At 37.8% G+C, this 21,287-nt stretch overlaps 3 long non-coding RNA genes across 3 annotated transcripts; 1 reads left to right on the top strand and 2 right to left on the bottom strand.

Annotated features, from left to right (window-relative positions):
- Positions 1-3,286: 3,286 nt before the first annotated feature.
- LOC141515134 (uncharacterized) lies at positions 3,287-5,569 on the top strand. The gene is made up of 2 exons (XR_012476220.1): positions 3,287-4,646; positions 5,430-5,569. It is a non-coding gene; the product is annotated as an uncharacterized LOC141515134 (long non-coding RNA).
- A 7,143-nt stretch (positions 5,570-12,712) lies between these two features.
- LOC141515135 (uncharacterized) lies at positions 12,713-19,673 on the bottom strand. Its single transcript, XR_012476221.1, has 3 exons — positions 19,365-19,673; positions 16,866-17,168; positions 12,713-12,949 (listed from the first exon to the last, which is right to left on the bottom strand). It is a non-coding gene; the product is annotated as an uncharacterized LOC141515135 (long non-coding RNA).
- LOC141515132 (uncharacterized) lies at positions 14,551-15,890 on the bottom strand. The gene is made up of 3 exons (XR_012476219.1): positions 15,766-15,890; positions 15,218-15,328; positions 14,551-14,630 (listed from the first exon to the last, which is right to left on the bottom strand). It is a non-coding gene; the product is annotated as an uncharacterized LOC141515132 (long non-coding RNA).
- Positions 19,674-21,287: the final 1,614 nt, after the last annotated feature.

Genomic DNA, 21,287 nt, shown 5'->3' with positions numbered 1-21,287 from the left:
CCATTACCCAATTGACAAAACGGTCAAAGGATATGCAAAGGCAATTTACAGATGAGATCAAAGCAATCCATAGTCATATAAAAAATTGCTCTAAATCACTAATTAGCAAATTAAAATTAATTAGCAAATTAAAACATCTCTGAGATACCACCTCACACCTCTCAGACTGGCCAATATGACCAGAAAGGACAATGATCAATGTTGGAAGGGATGTGGGAAATCTGGGACACTAACATTGTGTCATCCAACTCATCCAACCTTTCTGGAGAGCAGTTTGGATTTATGCCCAAAAGGCAACAAAAATGTGCATGCCCTTTGATCCAGTAATACCACTCCTGGGACTATACCCTGAAGAGATTATGAAAAAGGGTAAAAACATCACATGTACAAAAATGTTCGTAGCAGCTCTGTTTGTGGTGGCAAAGAAATGGAAACTGAGGGAATGCCCATCAATTAGGGAATGGCTTAATAAACTTTGGTAATGTATGTGATGGTACACTATTGTGTTCAATTAGAAACCAGGAGGGATGGAAATTCAGGGAAATCTGGAGGGATTTGCATGAATTGATGCTGAGTGAGATGAGCAGAACCAGAAAAACATTGTACACCCTAACAGCAATATGGGAGTGATGATCAACCTTGATGGACTTGCTCAAACCACAAGGGCAACAATCAAGCACAATTTTGGGCTAGCTGTGATGGACAATGCCATCTGTATGCTGAGAAAGCTTTGTGGAGTATTACCTTTAATTAAAAAAAAGTTGTCTTATGTAATTCTGCTATATCTCATTCTTTATGTTTCTGCCTTAAGGATATGATTTCTCTCTCATCACATTCAACTTAGATCAGTGTATACCATGGAAACTATGTAAAGACTAACAGACTGCCTTCTGCAGCGGTGGGGGGAGGGAAGCAAGATTGGGGGAAAATTGTAAAATTCAAAGATAAACAAAACTCTTTCAAAAACAAACAAAAAAATAGAGTAGTTCAATTTGATGTGTAATGAACATGGATGAGAGTAGATTAGATTCTCCTGAGCTGTCAATAGCATCAAAAGATCCTGTCTCCAATTATCTACAGTCGTGCTCACTGCTAATACTATCTGTAATCTAATACAGAGTTCCCATTTCAAAAATCAGAAGACACTGGATGTTAAACAGTCAAGGACCAAGTTATAGCCTGTGGATGACTTTCCTTCACTTTGGCTTTACCATCCTCATTGAAAGTTCCTGTTTTTACACTAGGCAGTGCCTTCAGTACAACAGAACATTGGCATAAAAGGCTTCCACCTAAAAGGACTAACTGGTAAATTTTACTCCTAGATCCCAGCCTACCGATGTTCGGCAGGGTTCAGCTTTCTTTGCTTTCATGTAGAGCCTACAATAAAGCTGCTTCCTGAATTAAGACTGAGTTCTGTAGATTCCTAAGTCCTCTCATTGAGGCAACTAGACAGTCCAATGGATAGAGCACACGTTGGATTCAGGAGGACTGGAGTTCGAATTTGACCTCAGACACTTGCCACTTAACTGTAGTGACCTTGGAAATGTTACTTAACCCTGATTGCCTCATATCCAGGATCATCTCCAGTCAGTCTGATCCATATCTGGTCACTGGACCCAGATGGCTCTGAAAGAGAAAGCGAGGCTTAGCACAGCACTCCTCACTGAAATTCAGTTCATGTGTTTGTCCTGGTAGCACTTCCCTGATGTCTTCTACAGGAAAAAAAACGCAGCATAAATATTCTTTTAAGCCTTTAGTAAGGGTGGGGACTGAGAACAGAAAGCAAAAATGAAGCCAAGCAACAGGGACCTCTTCTTACTAGAAAAAACAAGTTGCGTTGGACTTGTTTATTAGACTGACAAACACTAGGATCCATGAGTCCCAATTAGGTGAAGCCGTAAAAAGCCTGTCTGATGATTTTACACAGGTCTTTGTCACCTCTGAGAGACCATTGCAGAAACCTACCTCTTATTAGCAGTCTGTTTTTTGGGAGCTGGGGTTGAATGAGATAGAAGAATCTCAGGGAGTCTTGAAAAAAACTGTTGCCCCCCCCCCTTTCCCTGTATCTCTACTCTCAGCAAATTTATCTTGAACTGAGGAGAATTATGGTTCAGTCTCCCTCTAGGGAGCTACCTAGCAGACACATTTTCTGGCTCTCAGATACATCCAAGATCCTGAGGTTCTAGCTGCCCAAGTTCAGTTCTACAATACTATGAAATGTACAGTGACTCAGATAATCCCTCAAGTCCATTTTTATTTTTTATCAGTCAAAAAACATTTATTAAACTCCTGCTATATGGTGTTAAGCTCTGGGGATACAAGCAGTGACAAAAGAGAACCTTTGCCCTCTTGGTGAAATAGGAGAAGATTGAGGTGGAGCCTCTCTTACTTTACCAACTGCTTACACTGAGTAAAAGTCTGTTTTGAATTTTGACTCTGCTTTGGGTAGAAGTGGTAGCCAAGTCCAGGATGTCTACAGAGAGAAGCATCTTGCCTATATAACATCTGGGCTGTTGTTCCCTATCTCCTCTTCTACCCTTTCTCTTTTCTTCCCTCTCCCTCAAATCTCCATTTTCCTGCATCTGTAATAAGCCATTTCTGTTGGTTCTTTGGGAGTTAAGGAGAGTGTTTTCAGAGTAGGAACTGAACCAGGCCTTCAGAATCAATCTTGGGCTTGGACCAGAAAGGGTGGGGAGAGGGGGAGCCTTTAATGACCAAGAGAAATCCAGTAGCACTTGGGACTCCTCTCAGAAGACAGAAGAATGTTTCCATTTCATTTGGAGTTGATTGTGAATGAACTTCCCCTTTATATTCCCTCCAAACCCTGATTCCTCATTCCTTGCCTTCTAGCAGCCATGAGGGAGTGATATTGTGGTAGAGAAAACACTCAAGACTCAGGCAGGAGAGACCTGGTTCTGATGCTCAATAATCCTAGGCCAGTCACCACTGTGTCTCTGTTTCTTCATCCATGAAATAGGGATGCTTCTATTTCTATTTCTTCTGAGAATTAAGAGTATCATCCAGAGAGGTAAATATCCAGAGAGATCAGGAATGGGTCTGGTACCTTGCCTGCTGTGAGAGCACCTAAAATTATGGGGTACCAACATTAAAGCTGCTTTTTCTTTTTTAGTAGCAATTTATTCAAGCTTATTCAAGCCCCATATCTTGAGATCTGTGGCATCCCTTCCCCTGAGCCCTGCCTCCTCCCACAGGAGGCACAGTTGATAGAGCACTAATTTTGAAATCAGGAGAGGAGTTCAAATCCAGCTTCAGGTTCATTACCCTGGTCAAGTCACTTAACCCTGATGACCTCTCATTCAAGGTTATCTCCAATCATCCTGATTCATATCTAGCTACTGGACCCAGATCACTCTGAAGGAGAATGTGAGGTTGATGACTTTGCACAATACCTCCTTCACTCAAATCCAATTCATGTGCTAGTCTTATCATCACTTTCCCTGATATCATGTTGTGAGAGCATACCTAAGTGGTGCATACCAAGTTTCTCTGCACCTAGTATGCTGGTGCTGCTAGATGGGGTGGTGAAGAAAAAACTTCCATGCAAGAAGGGGAATACTGGATGAGGTCTAAGAGCATAAGGCAAGTATTAGCCTTCTTTCTTTCTCTGATCATTTTTACAAGGGTCTCTCCTCATGATGCCCCTGAATAGAAGTAAATAATTTCATTTGGTATGATCACTACCTTCCTTCTCTTTATCTTCTCCTCCTTCTCCTATATATTTCCATAAGTCCCTGAAGCCATCCACAAGTGCCGAGGGGCTGGCATCACTGTTCACATGGTGACAGGAGACAACATGAATACAGCCGAATTATTGCCTTTGTGTGGCATTCTGAGTCATAGTGATGAATACCTGTGTAGAGAGGGTAAAGAGCTCACCCAAGTTATCCAAAATGAGTAGGGTGAGGTAGGTGCTTGAGGCTCAGTGTCAGAGTAATGCAGAAGATAAATGAACCTCTGCAGAATTAATCCACAGATTGCAGAAGACAATCACCTCAATTCTACAATTGCTTTTGAAAGCCAGAGTATACTGAATCAAAAGTCTTGGATTTCTAAGGTGTACTAAAAGTCTTGGGTTCTGGCCAGGACTAGATTGAGTGCTCTGCAGTCAAGGGATTTGGAGGTGGAGGGAATCTCCTTCATTCTTGACCAACCTACGGGGTGTGAGCTGGAGCAGCAAGTCAGACCTCTGTCTCAGAGTCCCGTATTAAGGTAAAAATAAGCAAGAAAAAGTCTCTTGAGTCTTTGGGAAACTCAATACAGCTTAATACAGCTTAGGGAAGATTAATACAGAATGTCATGCTCCAGGGTTTTTCGGCACTGAAAGATACCAAGGCAATGCTGATTAGAATATGGCCACAGAAAAAGCCCAAGACCTATAGGAAAGGAAAGGGAAATAAAGGGAGAAGATGACCAAAAAGGAGGGAAAGGGGGGAGACTCCAAAACAAGACTTGGTGCATGAACAAGCGCAAGAACACTTGTGACTATTGCACTTAGCACATGTGTATTACAGGCATCATTGAAAGCACTGTGGGGGGGGGGGGTGCAATGGCAGGTGGTGGCTGTTACTGGGGATGGTACCAACAGTGGGTCAGTCTTGAAGAAAGCAGATGTTGGCTTTGCCATGGTAGGTAACCAGTTCACTCTTTGGCTCAAATTGCATTCTCTAAACTAGAAGTCAAGACAGGTTTCTGGTGCCCTTGCCACTTCATGTCTTCATGTCTCCTCACCCCACCCTTTATGACCCTTCCCTAAATCTCTATTTTATGCTGTGTTGTTTGGGGAGGAGGGAATGGGGAGTGTAGGAAACTGGAAAGCAATTCAGAAACAGTATAAAAAGCTCATAAAAATGTTCTTAATGTATTAACTTAGTTGTACTCTTTCATTTTAATAATATATGTTAATTTATTTCCATACACATAATACCACTGGCATGCATATATTCATTGTATTTGTCAGTCAATCCTTTTATAGTTATTTGATCCATTCGTGAAAGAAGTCATATAAAATAAATTTTAAAAAATGACTTACAATACCTTTCAATTTTGAATCCTATTTTGAAAAAAGGAAAATTGTTTTAATCATCGCAATTACTTAAATCAGTTTTTTTAATTATTGATTATTGAAAGAGAAAGTACAACAAAATGGAGATGGCTGCCTTCTGTCTTGGTCTGACCACACCTACATATTGTCCTTCATTTTGGACACCACATATTGGGATCAGAACCCTCAAGCATGTATGTTCCTCCTGGACCTTGAAATTCAAAAAGAACAAATCTGAACTCATCATTACTTTTCCTCCATTCCCCTAGTCAAAGTCATCAGTCCTTTTCTGTTTCCTATCTTTGTTAAAGTCAAGTCTCAGTCATGCAGGTATATAACTTTGACACTTCTCTCTTATCCAAGACAGATACATATCCAGAAGTTGTCAAGTCATGATGGTTCTTTCTGCACAAGACCTGTCATCCTCTCCCTTTTCTTCAATTTCAAATGCATCATGCTATTCATGCCATTTTTACTCGAGCTTTTGTAATAAATTATTAACTGTTATTGTTTCTGATCTCTACTTTCTCTAGTTATTCCAATTCAAAGCTTTCTCTAATTTTTGTTTTGGTTTTTGAAAGACAGTGGAGGTTAAATGACTTGCAAGGGTCACACAGCTAAGTAATTATTATGTCTCTGACGTCTGATTTGAATTCAAGTCTTCCTAGGTCCAGGGTCAGAGCTCTATCCACTGTACATTTAACTGCACAAGTAATCTTAAAACATTCAAGGAGAACATTCTCTAGTGCTAAAGGCTTCTAAAAGATCCTACTTTCTCAGTTCAAGGGCATCAGAGCTAGGAAACCTTCCTTCCACAAACACCTTTTTATGTGTTTTCTTCCCCTGAATTATCCGGGATCTTTTTCCCATGACTCCTTTAATGCAAGACATTGGAATGGACATATTTGGATGTTGTAACCCTTCCTAATAACCTTGAGTCATTTTTGAAGACTATTTTATTTTTGCATGCTAGGAAAAACTGGTAGACAATTGATATGCATGTGATATATAATTGATACTTAATAAATGTTAACATGAATTGAGAAATATATACATTATTATATTTATACAACTTCATGCCAAATAGCAAAAAAAGGCAGCAAACAGAAAAATGTAACTTGAAATACAGAATTCAAAAACACAAAAATGAATCCTGCTATTTGTTACAATTTTTTAAAAATTCACTAATTCTCCTATTCGGAAAAAAAAGGAACAAAAGGAAAATATACACCATGTCATCTAAATCATCAGGTCCAAAGTCTTCCATGAAAATTACAAAAGAAAATAGAGAGGCAGGAAGAAAAAAAGAAAAAGATACTTTAAAACTTACAAGATTTGTTTTTTTTTTTAATTCTTCTTCTAATTATTGGTTTAGGAATGAATATTTCATTTCCAAAGGGGGTACAATGAGCTCTGAAAAAGAGATAATTGTGGGCAGCTAGGTGGCACAGTGGATAAGCACTGGCCCTGGAGTCAGGAGTCCCTGGGTTCTAATCCGGTTTCAGACACTTAATAATTATCTAGTTGTGTGGCCTTGTGCAAGCCACTTAACCCCATTTGTCTTGCAAAAAAAATTAAAAAAAGACAACAACCTCCTGAATCACCTGGATATCTGGGAAACTTTGGGGAATGTGAAGGCCATGTGCTCAGACAAGATAGGCACACTGACCTTGAACTGCATGACAGTGCTGCAGATCTAAATAGGGGACAGTCACTAGCCTAGATGTCATTGCACCGAATAGCATGATCCTCCTTGACAGTGGCATCAGCACCCACAGGGGCTACACCTCCTCTGTTCACAAGTCAGGAAATCTTTCAGCAGCTCTACAATAAATTCAACCCAAACAGATCATATAAAGACTATTAGTTTAAAAGTAGGTAATATAAAAGCATGAGTGGGGTAGTCTTCCCTAGACATACCAATCAGGTCTCAAACAGAAGCAACCTTTTGGGGCAGAGAAAGTCTCACAAGCAGACAAGAAATATTCCCATTTATCAAAAGAATTAAAGACCTTTTACAGAAAGGTAAGAAAATCTGCCTAAGGGAGCTGGCCATTACTCTTCTTCCTCCTGATCCCTCATTGCCCTTGAAACAAACAAATTAAATGTCACATAGGTGGGAAGTGACTAGCCAGCTGGGCTGCTAGGAAAGTCACAGGAATTTCACGGAATTTTGAGTTCCTTTTTTCCCCTCTTGCATTGATTTGGGACTTCTCATTTAGCCTCCATGCTATTTCTTTTTTAGCCTACAGAGAAAGAAGGAGGGCTTCCCCAGCAGGTGGGCAACAAGACCAGGTGGGGTTTACTGGGCTTAATTAAAGAACTGAAATATGACTAAGAGGCAATAAGAAATAAGATGACAAAGGGCAGGTCTTACAAAGTCAACATTTTCAGCTCAACAAGTAAATCAATGAGCAAAGTTTTCAGAATCAAAAGGGGACCTTTTTGAACGCACAGAAAGATGGCCTCAGAGACTCCCCTCAATTAGTAGGCCATTACATAGTCCGATTAGTAAGTCCTCCCTCTAACAAAACTTCCATGAAGTTTTTTCCTAGCCCTTTGGGCAGTTGAAGACTTTCCCAATATTCTCTCAATGTCAAAGTGTTGTGGGGACACATTCATGTCACTCAGCCTCACTAGGCCCTAACCAATTTCATCTACTCAATGGAGAGTATCCTTCTACTTTTCCCTTCTCCACTCAAAAACATACCCTCCACCCCATCAGAGTACAGGAAAAAGAAAGATTTGATAGAAACAAGGTTTTGAAAGGTCAAAACCATTCAGAAGAGAGAGCATGGTCTCCTCACTTTACCTCAGAACATTTGTTGAAATACAATTTTCATCATTTCAATATGCTCCAAAGATTTTTATTTTGGACCAATCCCACAAAATTCATTGTGGGTTTTTAATTTTTTTTAATTCAGAGAAAGAGATTGATATATGGAAGAGGAGAGGATACAGTTTAAATTGGAAATACTCTGATGTGGAGAAGTTCCTGCCAATTCACTCTATTCTTTTCTACAATCAGAAAATGATGAAGTATAATAATCTCATGAGTCACCTGGCTATCTGGGAAACTATGGAGAAAGTGAAGGCTATGTGCTCAGACTAGAAAGGAACACTGACCTTGGACTGCACAACACCGCTGCAGATCTAAATAGGGAACAATCCCTACAAGAAAGTCACTAGCCCAGATGTCGTTGCACCAAATAACATGATCCTCCTGAACAGTGGCATCACCATCCACAGTGGCTACACCTCCAATGCTCTCCCCTGACTCTAGGTTTTAACCCTATAGGTCAAGGGAATTTTGAAATTCCTGGGCAAAGTCTGAAAGCTTAAGTGACTTGCGTGAGATCACATTTCTAGAAAGTGACAGAGTCAGAATTCAAACACAGGGTCTCTGTTCACAAGTCAGGAATTCTTCCAGCAGCACTACAACAAATTGAACATAAACATACCATATGAAGACAAATAGTTTCAAATTAGGTAATATGGAAGCATGAGTGGGGTATTGTGCCCTAGACATACCTATCTAGTCTCAAATAGAAGCAACCTTTTGGAGCAGAGAAAGTCACACCAGCAGACAAGAAATATTCCCCTTTATCCAAAGAAAGAGACCTTTTCCAGAAAGGCAAGAAAATATGTCTAGGGGAGCACGCCATTACTCTTCTTCCTCTTCATCCCTCACTGCCCTTGAAACAAATAAATAAAATGTCACTTAGGCAGGAAGTGACTCACCAGATGGGCTGATAGGAAAGTCACAGGAATTCCAGGGGCATTTCCTTTTCTCCCCCTCTTGCATGGATGTGGGACTTCTCATTTAGCCTCCATGCTATTCTTTTTCAGCCTCCAGAAAAAGGAGGGCTTTCCCGGCACGTGGGCAACAAGACCAAATGTCATTTACTGGACTTCGTCAAAGAACTGAAATATGACTAAGAGGCAATAAGGTATAACATACCAGAGGAGAAATTTTACAAAGTCAACACCTTCAGTTCAACATGGAATTCCAAGAGCACAGTTTCCAAGAATCAAAATGGGACTTTTTGAATGCAAAGCAAGATGGCCACAGAGACTATCCTAAAAAAGTAGGCCATCCTATATACCAATTAGTAAGGTCCTCCCTCTAACAAATCTTCCATGCAGTTTTATCCTAGCCCTTTGGGCAATTGAAGACTTTCTCTGTATTCTCTCAATGCCATAGTGCTTTTGGGCCACATTTGTGTCACTCAACATCACTAGGCCCTACCCAATTTCATCTGCTCAATGGAGAGAGTACTTCTACTGTTCCCTTCTCCACTCAAAACCACAACCTCCACCCCATCAGGGTAAAGGAAAAAGAAAGTAAGATTTAATGGACACAAGGGTTTGAAAGGTAGAAACTAGTCATCCAGAAGACAGAACATGGTCTCCTCACTTTGCCTCAGAACATTTGTTGAAATACAATTTAGTCATCATTTCAATATGCTCCAACGATTTTGATGTTGTAGCAAAACCACAAAATTCATCTTGGGTTTTAATTTTTTTTTAATTCAGGGAGATATTGATATATGGAAGAGGAGAGGATACATTTCAAATTATAAATACTCTGATTTGGAGAAGTTTCTGTCAATTCTCATTATTCTTTTCAACAATCTGAAAATGATGAAAGACAATAACCTAGGGGCTTCTAGGTGGCCCAGTGGATAAAGCACTGGCCCTGGAGTCAGGAGTACCTGGGTTAAAATCTGGTCTCAGACACTTAATAATTACCTAGCTGTGTGGCCTTGGGCAAGCCATTTAAGTCCATTTGCCTTGCAAAAAAAAGACAACAACCTCATGAGTCACCTGGCTATCTGGGATACTTTGGGGAATGTGAAGGCCATGTGCTCAGACAAGATATGCATGCTGACCTAGAACTGCATGACAGTGCTGCAGATCTAAATAGGGGACAATCACTACAAGAAAGTCACTAGCCTAGATGTCATTGGACCGAATAGCATGATCCACCTTGACAGTGGCATCACAATTCACAGTGGCTACACCTCCTCTGTTCACAGGTCAGGAAATCTTTCAGCAGTTCTACAATAAATTCAACCCAAATAGACCATATAAAGACAATTAGTTTAATAGTAGGTAATATGGAAGCATGAGTGGGGTATTCTGCCCTAGACATACCTATCAAGTCTCAAACAGAAGCAACCTTTTGGGGCAGAGAAAGTCTCACAAGCAGGCAAGTAATATTCCCGTTTATCCAAAGAATGAAAGACCTTTTCCAGAAAGGTAAGAAAATCTGCCTAAGGGAGCTGGCCATTACTCTTCTTCCTCCTGATCCCTCACTGCCAGTGAAACAAACAAATAAAGTGTGACATGGGTGGGAAGTGACTAGCCATCTGGGCTGCTAGGAAAGTCACAGGAATTTCAGGGAATTTTTAGTTCCTTTTTTCCCCTCTTGCATTGATTTGGGACTTCTCATTTAGCCTCCATTCTATTTCTTTTATAGCCTACAGAGAAAGGAGGACTTCCCCAGCAGGTGGACAACAAGACCAGGTGGGGTTTACTTGGCGTAATTAAAGAACTGAAATATGACTAAGAGGCAATAAGAAATAAGATGACAAAGGACAAATCTTACAAAGTCAACACCTTCAGTTCAAGTAAATCAATGAGCCAAGTTTTCAGAAACAAAAGGGGACTTTTTGAACACACAGCAAGATGGCCTCAGAGACTCCCCTGAATAAGTAGGCCATTCCATAATCCGATTAGTAAGTCCTCCCTCTAACAAAACTTCCATGTAGTTTTATCCTAGCCCTTTGGGTAGTTGGACTTTCCCAAGTGTCAAAGTGGTGTGGGGCCACATTCATGTCACTCAACCTCAGTAGACCCTACCCAATTTCATCTACTCACTGGAGACAGTCCTTCTACTGTTCCCTTCTCCACTCAAAAACATAGCCTCCACCCCATCAGGGTACAGGAAAAAAAAATATTTGATACAAATAAGGGTTTGAAAGGTCAAAACCGTTCAGAAGAAAAAACATGGTCTCCTCACTTTACCTCAGAACATTCGTTGAAATACAATTCTCATCATTTCAATAGACTCCAAAGATTATGATTTTGGGCTAAATCCACAAAATTCAAAACTAGGCCTATAGCCATAAGAAATCATAAAAAATGAGAAAAGTCCCACATATTACAAATATTCATAGCTCTTTGTGTAGAATCAAAGAATTAAACATTGAGGGGATGCCCATCAATGGGGTAATGGCTGAGCAAGTTATGGTAAATGAATGTAGTACTATTGTTCTATAAGAAACCATGAATGGCCAAACTCTAGAGATGCATGGAAAGAAATATAGGGACTGATGCTGAGTGAAAGGAGCAGAACCAAGAGAACATTTTACAAATTAACAACATTGTGAATTGATCAACTTGGATGGGCAGAGCTCCAGTCATCAGTTCAGAGCTAAGACAACCATGAGAGACTTGTTATGGACAATACTGTCCACATTCAGACAACAAAAGAAAAACAGAACAAAACAAAACTACACAATCTGAATGAACACTGTGTGCACCATTTAAAAATTTCTCTTATATTTTTCCTTCCTGTTCCATGGTTTTCTTTCTTTTCTCTCAGTCCTAATTCCTCATACAGAAAATGACAAATGTTTTAAAATTGTTAAATACAAGTTACGTGTACAATGTTCACTTGAATCTTTGCTGCTGAGAGGTGGGGGTGGGAAGGGAGGATAAAAGAAAATTGTGTAACTTATAAATATGTATGTGGATGAATGTTGAAAAATTTTCATAACATGTTATTGGAAAAATAAGAATTAAAATAAAAATGTACTCATTTGATTTTCACAGTCCCCTTGGAAAGTATATTTGAATAATATTTCCCTTTTACCATTGAGGTGGAACAGAGGTTAGTTAGTACCAGGGATCACACAGCTAGAAATTGTCTAAGGGTGAATTAGAACTCAGGTTTCCCTTACTCCAGGGTCAGAGTTTTATCCATTGGTCCATCCTAGTTGGGAGTGCAACTGACATCATTTATTGGACAAACAACAAAAAATAGTCATTGAGTCTACCCTCAGTGAAAAAGAATATAGAGCATTGCTGTCTCATGACAAAAGTTCAATAGAAAGTATAAAATGAGGTCCCGGTTTCAAGGAGCTTATAATCTGTGGAAGCCACACATAGAGAAACCAGGGGGAAATCTGACCCGGTTGTTGCCAGTAAACTGATCCATAAGTGTTTAATAGCAGCCACTATTCATACAGAAGTTTATATTTGTGATCCACTTTAAATCTCACAACAAAACCTATTAGATAAGTAGAGTACAGGACTGGCTGCCCCATTTTACAGAAGAGGGAATTAAGACAGGAGCCTTTCCCATGGTAATTCAAACACAACTCTGCTAACTCCAAGTCTAGCCCTTTATGGATGGTGCTGCCTCTGAATTAAATGGCAATAATTGGCTTAATGTAGAAGTTGATTTGGGGGACCCTACAACTGGGATATTCAGGAGAGAACTTCAGTAGAGAAAAACAATAATTTAAAAATTTTCCCTCAATTTAAGAGTTGAAAGGGAACCTGTTTGTTTAAATGAAATAGAAAGACTTTGAAATCATGAGACAAAGACCCTGCTTGAGTTTTTGAAATAACTTCACTTACTTTGAGGTACTTTTCTCTCTAGTTGCGTTTTCATGTTTTGATTTGACAGTTTCATGTCACTGAGATCTTTCTGAAATTTCTGCATCTTTTCTTCCAGTCTTAGAGTTGCTGTGTTCGGCAAGCTCTTTTCAACTGGCAACAGAATCTGTTGTCTTTTTTCTTTCTCTAGCTTCTGGGACTTCTTGTCCAACTCTTCTGTCTGCAAAGTTTTCACTTTGTTTCCCTTTGAATTTCTCCCTACATAAACAAAGGAGCTAGTCTTAAAATAATTGATTCTGGGGTTACCCATACTGGAGCCATAGTTGATTAGTCAATCTAAGTTAAATTCATTAAGAAATACAAGGAAACTATGTAAAGTACTAGAGAAGGAAGAAAATGACCTGGAGTTTGAGTCCCAGATTTCTACCTTAGACTCAGTTTCCTCAACACTGAAATGGAAATCAGAATCCTTGTACACCCTAGCCCACAGGGGTATTGTGCAGATCAGATCAAACATGTATATTAAGTGCTTTTTAATAGGAAGGTCATGGTTCTATCTAAGCCATAACTTCTTGTTGTCGATGATTTTGGGTCCATTTATCAAAACTTATCTAAATATTGGTATCATTGACATGAAACCATCCTTTAGCTTGATTGGGATGAAGTGTTAATTCCAATTACTTCATCTGACAAAGGAAGCAAAGCTTTTCTTACTTCTGTTGTTAGTGAAGTTGTCAGTAAGACAGAGACAAAGACAAAGAGTCAGACTAGGCCCAGACTCATGAATCTGAGGCCCAGGCTTCAACTGGGCCTAAATAGACTAGATCCAATCTAGGGAAAATCAAAAATCATTTTCTCATAGACTCAGGTTGCTTGTCTTCCTCACATTGGTTCCAAGGAAATCTCAGCATGATATGTGAATATAACAAACATCTAGTTCTCCACAGATATGAATAAAAGCACTTAAGATAAGACATTTATACTTCAGACACAGGATAATCTTTGTACAACCTCTCAGAAAACAAAAAAAGGACTCACAGTAGTCCAGAAACAAGCTCTACAATTTTTCTCCTCCTCTAATGAGTTCCACCTTTTCTCTAGGCTTATTATTATCCAGATTTATGCAAGTCCAACAGTTAGCCAAACCAAAAGAGTGGGCATTGACTTCTGTTGGCTAGATTCTCCTCCCACCATTACTATTACCCCATTCTCTAAATAAGACATAGGACTCTCCCTAGATAGGATATAGGATATAATCATCCCACCCAATAACCTCCCTCCTTTTTTCTCAATGGAGAACAGCTTCACCTTGCATCTCTTCCTCCTTTACTTAAGGAAGAGGTGTCACACTTCTAGAAGCAAGGGGAAATTACAGGTATAGACTGTATACTGTCTACACAATGTGGCTTAGACTCCCTGAGGGAGGAAATTAACTTGAAACCATGGAGAGGGAAATATTCTAATATTTTTATTTCACCCCTAGAGACCCAGAATTATCTCCATAGTGAAGGTAATACTACAAGTTTAACTCTTGTAAGTGGATTCTAAGCAACAGACCTACAATGACCACTTACACCAAATAATATCAGGGGTCAAAATTCAAGTATTTGTTTCCCTATATTCTGGGATAGATTCCACTGCTTCCATGCATTTGGCACATTTCTCATATTAAGACAATCACAAAGCCAGGAAATCACCTTTTCTTGCTAAAAAACTGGATTGTGGGAATTATGATACCCAGATATTTCCTTCTCCTCTATTTTATCTTGGGGTCTGGGACTTTCTTCTCAAGCAGTGCTTGTTAGCCTAAGCAACTCTTTTCCTTTTGCCTCAAGAGAGACATAAATATATTTCTGGGAGAATCATATCCTGCCTACCTCCCCATCATTACCTGGTCACCAGCAGGATTCAGATTCTCTCTATTAGACCAGGCTATACTCTGAAAAGGAGGCAATAAAGGAACAGGTTGAACATGAGTTTGAAGATTCTTTTTAAAGTTCAACACAATGGTATTCTACCAACCCTTGGAACTCTGACTCCTAAATGGTGAGAGTATCCAATTCCCTCAAATAGACCCTAGGGGAATCCAGACCACCAGATGGTGCTGGAGGGTTGGCAGTGGGCATACTCACACTCCATAAAGAAAATCATCCCAAGGCTGTCATAACACTCTGTGCACTCCTTAAGCTGAGTAAGACATCTGACATTTATATAGTGTTTTAAGGTCTCCTAAAATGTCAGATGTCTTAATCATCTTTAGCATTGAGAGTTTTTTACTCAAGGTCACCCAACAACCCAAGGATGGAACCAAAATCCAAATTCAGGGCTCCTCCTAAGTCCTGCATCATGCTGTCTCTCACCAATGGCATGAACAGTTATGCTGTAAAGTGGATGACATGTAACCATGTGTGACTTCATTGAAAATGACTCTCTTGTAGTTATTTGCATGCCGTGTCCCCTTTAGCCTGTGAGCTCAGGGAGAACTGACCAATGAGAGCCTTAGGGAGCCTGTGCAATGTGCCTTACCTGCTGCAATCTCTCAGAGGGAAGCTGGGAGAACCTGCTTCTCATAGAGGCCCCTGCTCTCTTCTTCAGAGCTTGTCCAGGCTCAGCAAACAACCATGAAGGAAACTGCATCTGTCAGAATATAATGTGCATCCTTCCAGTGATGGGCTCTCATTGGCCAATCCATCATTTCTCCAGTAATGTTCTCTACTCAGTAATGCTCTTTACTATATACTCTCATATAGTTGTTATTATGGACTGAAATTCCACCATTAGACAATCTATATTTATAAATCTTATTTTAAAATTTCATAAACATCAAATTACAAAAATCAAAATTACATCTAAAAATCAAATGTGTTTATAATGAGGAAGGTGGAATATGGGCTTTCTGCTAACATCTGCCCAAAATCAGGAATATAGGAATTAATCAGTTTGTTGTCATTCTCCCTACTCCCAGTCCCTTAGAATGCTAATAATTTTATTTTTATGAACATTGGTTAAAATTCAAGCCATCGATATATTTTAAATACTAATTTCCCCCTGCCATATATTTCAAGAACCCTTACTTTCTTTTTGTCTAAATTTCAATTTCCTTGAAATAAATCATCAGTGGCAGATTTCCCTTCCGAGCACTTTAGGGATTTCTTTTGCTCCAGAAACTTTTCTTCACTTTGGGATGAGTGACATAGAACCTCTTGATAAAGTTGATGAAGTTGCTCAACCTGCCAAGTTCGCAATTGAATCGCTTGCTGCAAGTAAATTACAAAAGTGAGATATAAAAGTGTATCCCATGTTTGCCTTTAAAAGTCACACTTGCAAATCCAATTATTATAATTGAAATATGGATTTCACTATGCTGGCAAGACTTTCCTGCAAGGAAATCTGAGGTATATACAGATCATTGATTGAAATGAATAGGAGAAAAAGAAGGCTGATATGTGAAAACATAATACGTCAATTTCAACCTAATAATGAAACCATTTACTAAATTTTCAGGTCACCAGAGAATACTCCCCTGTGAAAGGAACTAGAATACTGGGCAAAAACAAGATTTTTTATGGAAGAACTGTGCAACACACATTCAATTCAAAATAAACAACAATATTTCTATGAACTGGAGGTGAAGAAGGAGAAGAAATAGCTTTTTGCTATAACAATTTCAGCTCTTCTGATGAAACTGAACAATTGGTCTGACTTTTTAAAATTTTTTTTATATACTTGGTTTTATAAACAGTATCATTCACTAGAATTATAAATAATATAATATAATAAATATATTATAATATAATAAATATAATATAATATTATAATATAATATAATAAATATAATAAATGATAAAATAATATAAATTAATTAATTAATTAAATAAAAATAAAATAAACAGTAGCATTCACTAGAAATGCTTCCAAGTGACTTGTGGAGATGTCCTCAGAAGTGATATAAACAGAATTACTGGGTTTTAACAATTAGAACTATCCTGATATGACTAATGTTAAATTGACTTCATAGATGTTTGCCCCTTTGTTTGCCCTACTGTTTTGAAAGCTCAACAACAGAAATAGACATAATTTAAAATGAGGCTCAAGTATTTCCTAAATTAGGAATCAATTTAGACTTTATGAATAGAATATTTTAAAATGACAACTTCTCTGGCAACATACTCACATATTTCCAAGACTGTTCATTCATACTGAGTTCTTGTATCCTTTCTCTCACAGCTTCCTCTGTAGCTGGTACAGTAATAAAGGTGTTGCTTAGAAGAGTGGCAAGTTGACTAATGAAACTCTGGTGCTGTGTCTGGGTAGTTTGAGTTTTCCAGTTGAGGGTGACTGGGCTTTGTGCTATTGTAGACATTTGCTTTTCCTTGTGAAGCAAATCATGTTGACATCTATCCCAAACCTTTAGTATCTCTGAGAGAAAAATGCCTTCTCTTTCCAACTTCTTGGCCAGGATAGCTTCCTCATTGTCCTAAAGATGACAATAACATGAAATTTATGTCTTACAAATTGAGTGATTTCAATCATTCTATTGCACTAAGATCAAAGAAGAATATAAATATGGTCACAGACTCTCATTTGAGAGAACAAGTACAACAGAGTCTTCATTTTCAGAGCTGGAAATGACCTTAGATATCATCTAATCACTAGATTTTAGAGTGGATGAATTAAAAGCCCAGAGCAAGTAAGTAGCAAAAAGCAGTGGTTTGGGGAGCCAAGGGTCTTGAGTTCAGGACCTGTCTTACCTGCCTTGATTTTTATTTTTGTTATCACACTGTTCCTTATCTGTAAAATGAGAATAAGAATACTTGTACTACCTTCCTCACATTGTTCTAATGATAAAATGACATAATAAATGTAAAACCATTTTGAAAAGTTCAATGTTTTCAAAGTAGTATATAAATGGAAACTATTTTATTGTTCTTGTCACTATTAGTATTCATTAGGAGACCTCAAACTAGCAGAGTAAACTATGTCCCAAATTAATTGTTTAATCTTTTTGAAAGGGTTACACAAATATCTTTAGAAAAGCAACCCAAAGATCTCCAATTGCTTTCCTGTTGGTAACATTTTTTTAAATCAAATGACTTATATAAAGCTGGTAGAAAAATACTATCATACTGGATAAGAGTCTGGAGGCATAAAGATTTTTGTAAGCTAAAATATTAGATTGAATCTCATCAGATGGAATATAATAAGGAAGAATTTAAAGTCCTGCCATGTTACCCTGAGTTATATTGATAAGCATTGGTGGGTATGAGTGAACTGCGACACATTGCAAACAAGGAATTGTGAAGCAGGTGATAGGCTCCAGTCTATCAAGTCAGATTTGGAACATTGTGCTCAATTCTTGAGGGTCACATGATGTGATGAATAAACTGTAGAATATATAGAAGACATCAACCAGAACAATGAAGGAAGATAAGATCCTGCTGTATGAGGATTAGGAGTATAAACTAATAATAATAATAATGATGATGATAATAATATAATAACTAAGATTTATATATTCTCATTATGTGCCAGACACTGTCCTATTTTACAATCATTATCTCATTTGTTCCTGAGGCAGAAGTGAAGTTATTTGTCTAGAGTCACACAGGAAGTATCTGAGGTGACATTTGAACACAGGTTTTCCTGATTCAGGCCTAGTACTCTATCCATTTCTCCGACTAACTGCCCCTAATTAAAGAGAACAGTCTAGAAAAGAGTGAGAGGGCTATGACAGGGACACTTATGGATGAAAATTTCAAAGGAGTCGATTTAGTCTTCATGTAAGGAAAAACTAACTCTTGTTACTTAAGTTTTCAATTATGTCTGACTCTTTGTAAACCCGTTTGGGCTTTGGGGTTATTTTTTGGCAAAGATACTCTAGTAATTTGTTGTTTCCTTCTTTAGCTCATTTTACAGATGAGGAAACAGAGACAAATAGAGTTAAATTACTTGCTCAAGGTCACACAACCATTTAGGGTCTAAAGCTGGATATGAACTCTGGGAAATGAATCTTGCTGTCTTTAGACCTAAACTCTATTCACTATGTCACTCGGCTTCTCTATTTTTATTGTTAAATTAGTTCTCTAAGCTACTTCATAATAGTGATGATAATAATAATTATAATAGTAATAGTGAAGAGAATAATAAAATGTTTGAAGTATAAATGTGATTTTTCACCTAATGTTTATAGCAAAATCTATATGAAGAAAGTGTATTTTTAATTCTAATTTTCTAGATAAAAGTATAATGGAAATTAACTGATTTTACTAAGGCAGTTAATATTACTAGTTAAACACAGGCTATAATTCAAATATTCTGAATCTCAGAGATTCTTCCACTAGCCCACTCCCTCCTTGAATTATGCCCTATACCACTAGTTTACTATTTCCCAAGGTGCCTGAGAGATGGGAGAATACCTAGGAAAATTTTTTTAACTACCATCTCCCAAAAGATCAGATTAATTCCTGTGGTGCCACAGAAGAAATTCTAAGGTTCCAAATTATGGTAAGGAACATGTCAGCTACTTGTTCTTCAATTGGAAAAGATAACTTATTGTCACTTGTCAATTGCTCAGTTTTCGACCAAACCAGTTCATTAGAAATATGACAGGAGTAAAAATATGGAATGAGATTATTACCAATCCATAAATTCATCTTGAGTAGAATATTCTTACCTTCTTCACTAAAACGTCTGGGGAATCATGTTGCCCTTCCATATCAAGATTCATAAAAGAAGCTAATATGTGTGTGGTATCTGCCAGCTTTTTTTCCAAACCAGCTGCTTTTTGTTCTGCCTTTTCTCTTTCAATAAGCTGTACTCTGTGGATAATAATAACAAGTCTTAATCTTATACATTTCTTACATGCTAAGTACAGTAATTTTTTTCTTTAAAGTAGAATGTTCCATGTTCCATGAGAGAAATGTGGATTCTTTGCTATCTAAACATTTGTCAAATTAAGCCTTTGTGAGGAGAAGCTAGGAATAGTACAAGAAATGCCAAGAAAAAAAGGTTTCTACCTTAGAGCATGGCTGTCTTGTCTTTAAAAATCTATCTCCCAGAGTCTATTCTACAAGAACTTCTACTGGTCATTTTCTTTCCCATTTAAACTAACAGACTTCTAAAAGAATAGTAATTTGACATATAGACACAGAGACTATTGAGCACTTGGTTAAAAAAAAGGTGAATAGTGACTCACTTTGTACTTTTTTTTAAGGTTTTTGCAAGGCAATGGCGGTTAAGTGATTTGCCCAAGGCCACACAGCTAGGTAATTATTAAGTGTCTAAGGTTGGATTTGAACTCAGGTCCTCCTGACTTCAGGGTCAGTGCTCTATCTACTGGACCACCTAGCTGTCCAATTACTGTCCTTTTTCAAGTTATATTTAAATGGAATTGGATAAATTAATACAATGAAACAATATAATCAATTATTACCTATCCAAGCTGATAGAGTAATATTTTTAAAGTTAAATAGCATAAAGATACAAAGAGAATTGCTTATTACTACTGATTTTGGATTGGTGAGAAGGGAAAAGTAGGATCACATGAATGTGCCTGGTAAGATGAGATCCTAGGAAGAGTTGGGCAATAATATCTCAAGAATTTGCCATCTGGTTGACAGCTGAAAGTGGCAGCAATAGTAGCTAACATTATATTTGGCATTTAAGGTTTGCAAAGAGTTTTACTGTGTTATCTCATTTGATCTTCCCAACAATCCTGTTAGGTAAGTAATATTATTACCTCCATTTTATAGACTAATAAACTATAACAGAGAAACAATTAAGAACCATGCCCAAGGTTACAAAGCTAGCTAAGTGTCTAAGGCAGGATTTAAACTCAGATCTCACTGGAAGCAGACCAAAAATAAAAATGGTCAAATACACTTTTATGATATTAAAGTATGTCTAGGAATACTTGTATATTGCAGACCTTGGCTACTTCATCATTATTCTTTTGAGTCTAAGAAAGATGTCTTAAAAAATTTTAAATTATAAAAGAAAAAAAATAAAAAGGGCAGCTAGGTGGCACAGTGGATAGAGCACCAGCCCTGTGGTGAATAGTACCTGAATTCAAATCTGGCCTCAAACATTTAATAATTACCTAGCTGTATGGCCTTGGGAAATCCACTTAACCCCATTGCCTTGCAAAAATAAAAGAAAAAACAAAAACTTTGAAAATTAATTTTTAATTTATTATCTTTTCCTACCCTTATATAACATTTCCTAGTAGAAACTATTAAAAAAAAAGAAAAAGAAAAGCAGTTCCACAAAACAAATAAACCAGGTCTGCAAAATTGTACCCCCATAGTCCTCCACCCCTTGCAAAGAAGGAAAGGAAGGACATTTTCTCAATTTTTGTTTGAGGTTCAACTAGGTCATTGTAATTACACAACATTCAATTTTATTGTTCTTTGTTTATGTTGTTCTAAGTCATCATGTACACTATTTTCCTAAATACGTTTCCTTTATATTGTAACAGTTCAGTTAAGTCTTACCATGTGGATATAAAATCTTCATATTTGTTGTTTCTTTGTAATCTATTGAACCATTCTCCAATTGTCAGATATCTACTTTATTTCCTGTCCTATATTACCATAAA

This window comes from Macrotis lagotis, chromosome 2 (genome assembly GCF_037893015.1).
Source record: "Macrotis lagotis isolate mMagLag1 chromosome 2, bilby.v1.9.chrom.fasta, whole genome shotgun sequence".
In the NCBI taxonomy this organism is placed as follows: Eukaryota; Metazoa; Chordata; class Mammalia; order Peramelemorphia; family Peramelidae; genus Macrotis; species Macrotis lagotis.
The sequence above is the reverse complement of the archived record's forward strand: the minus strand, read 5'-3'. Positions and strand labels throughout refer to the sequence as shown.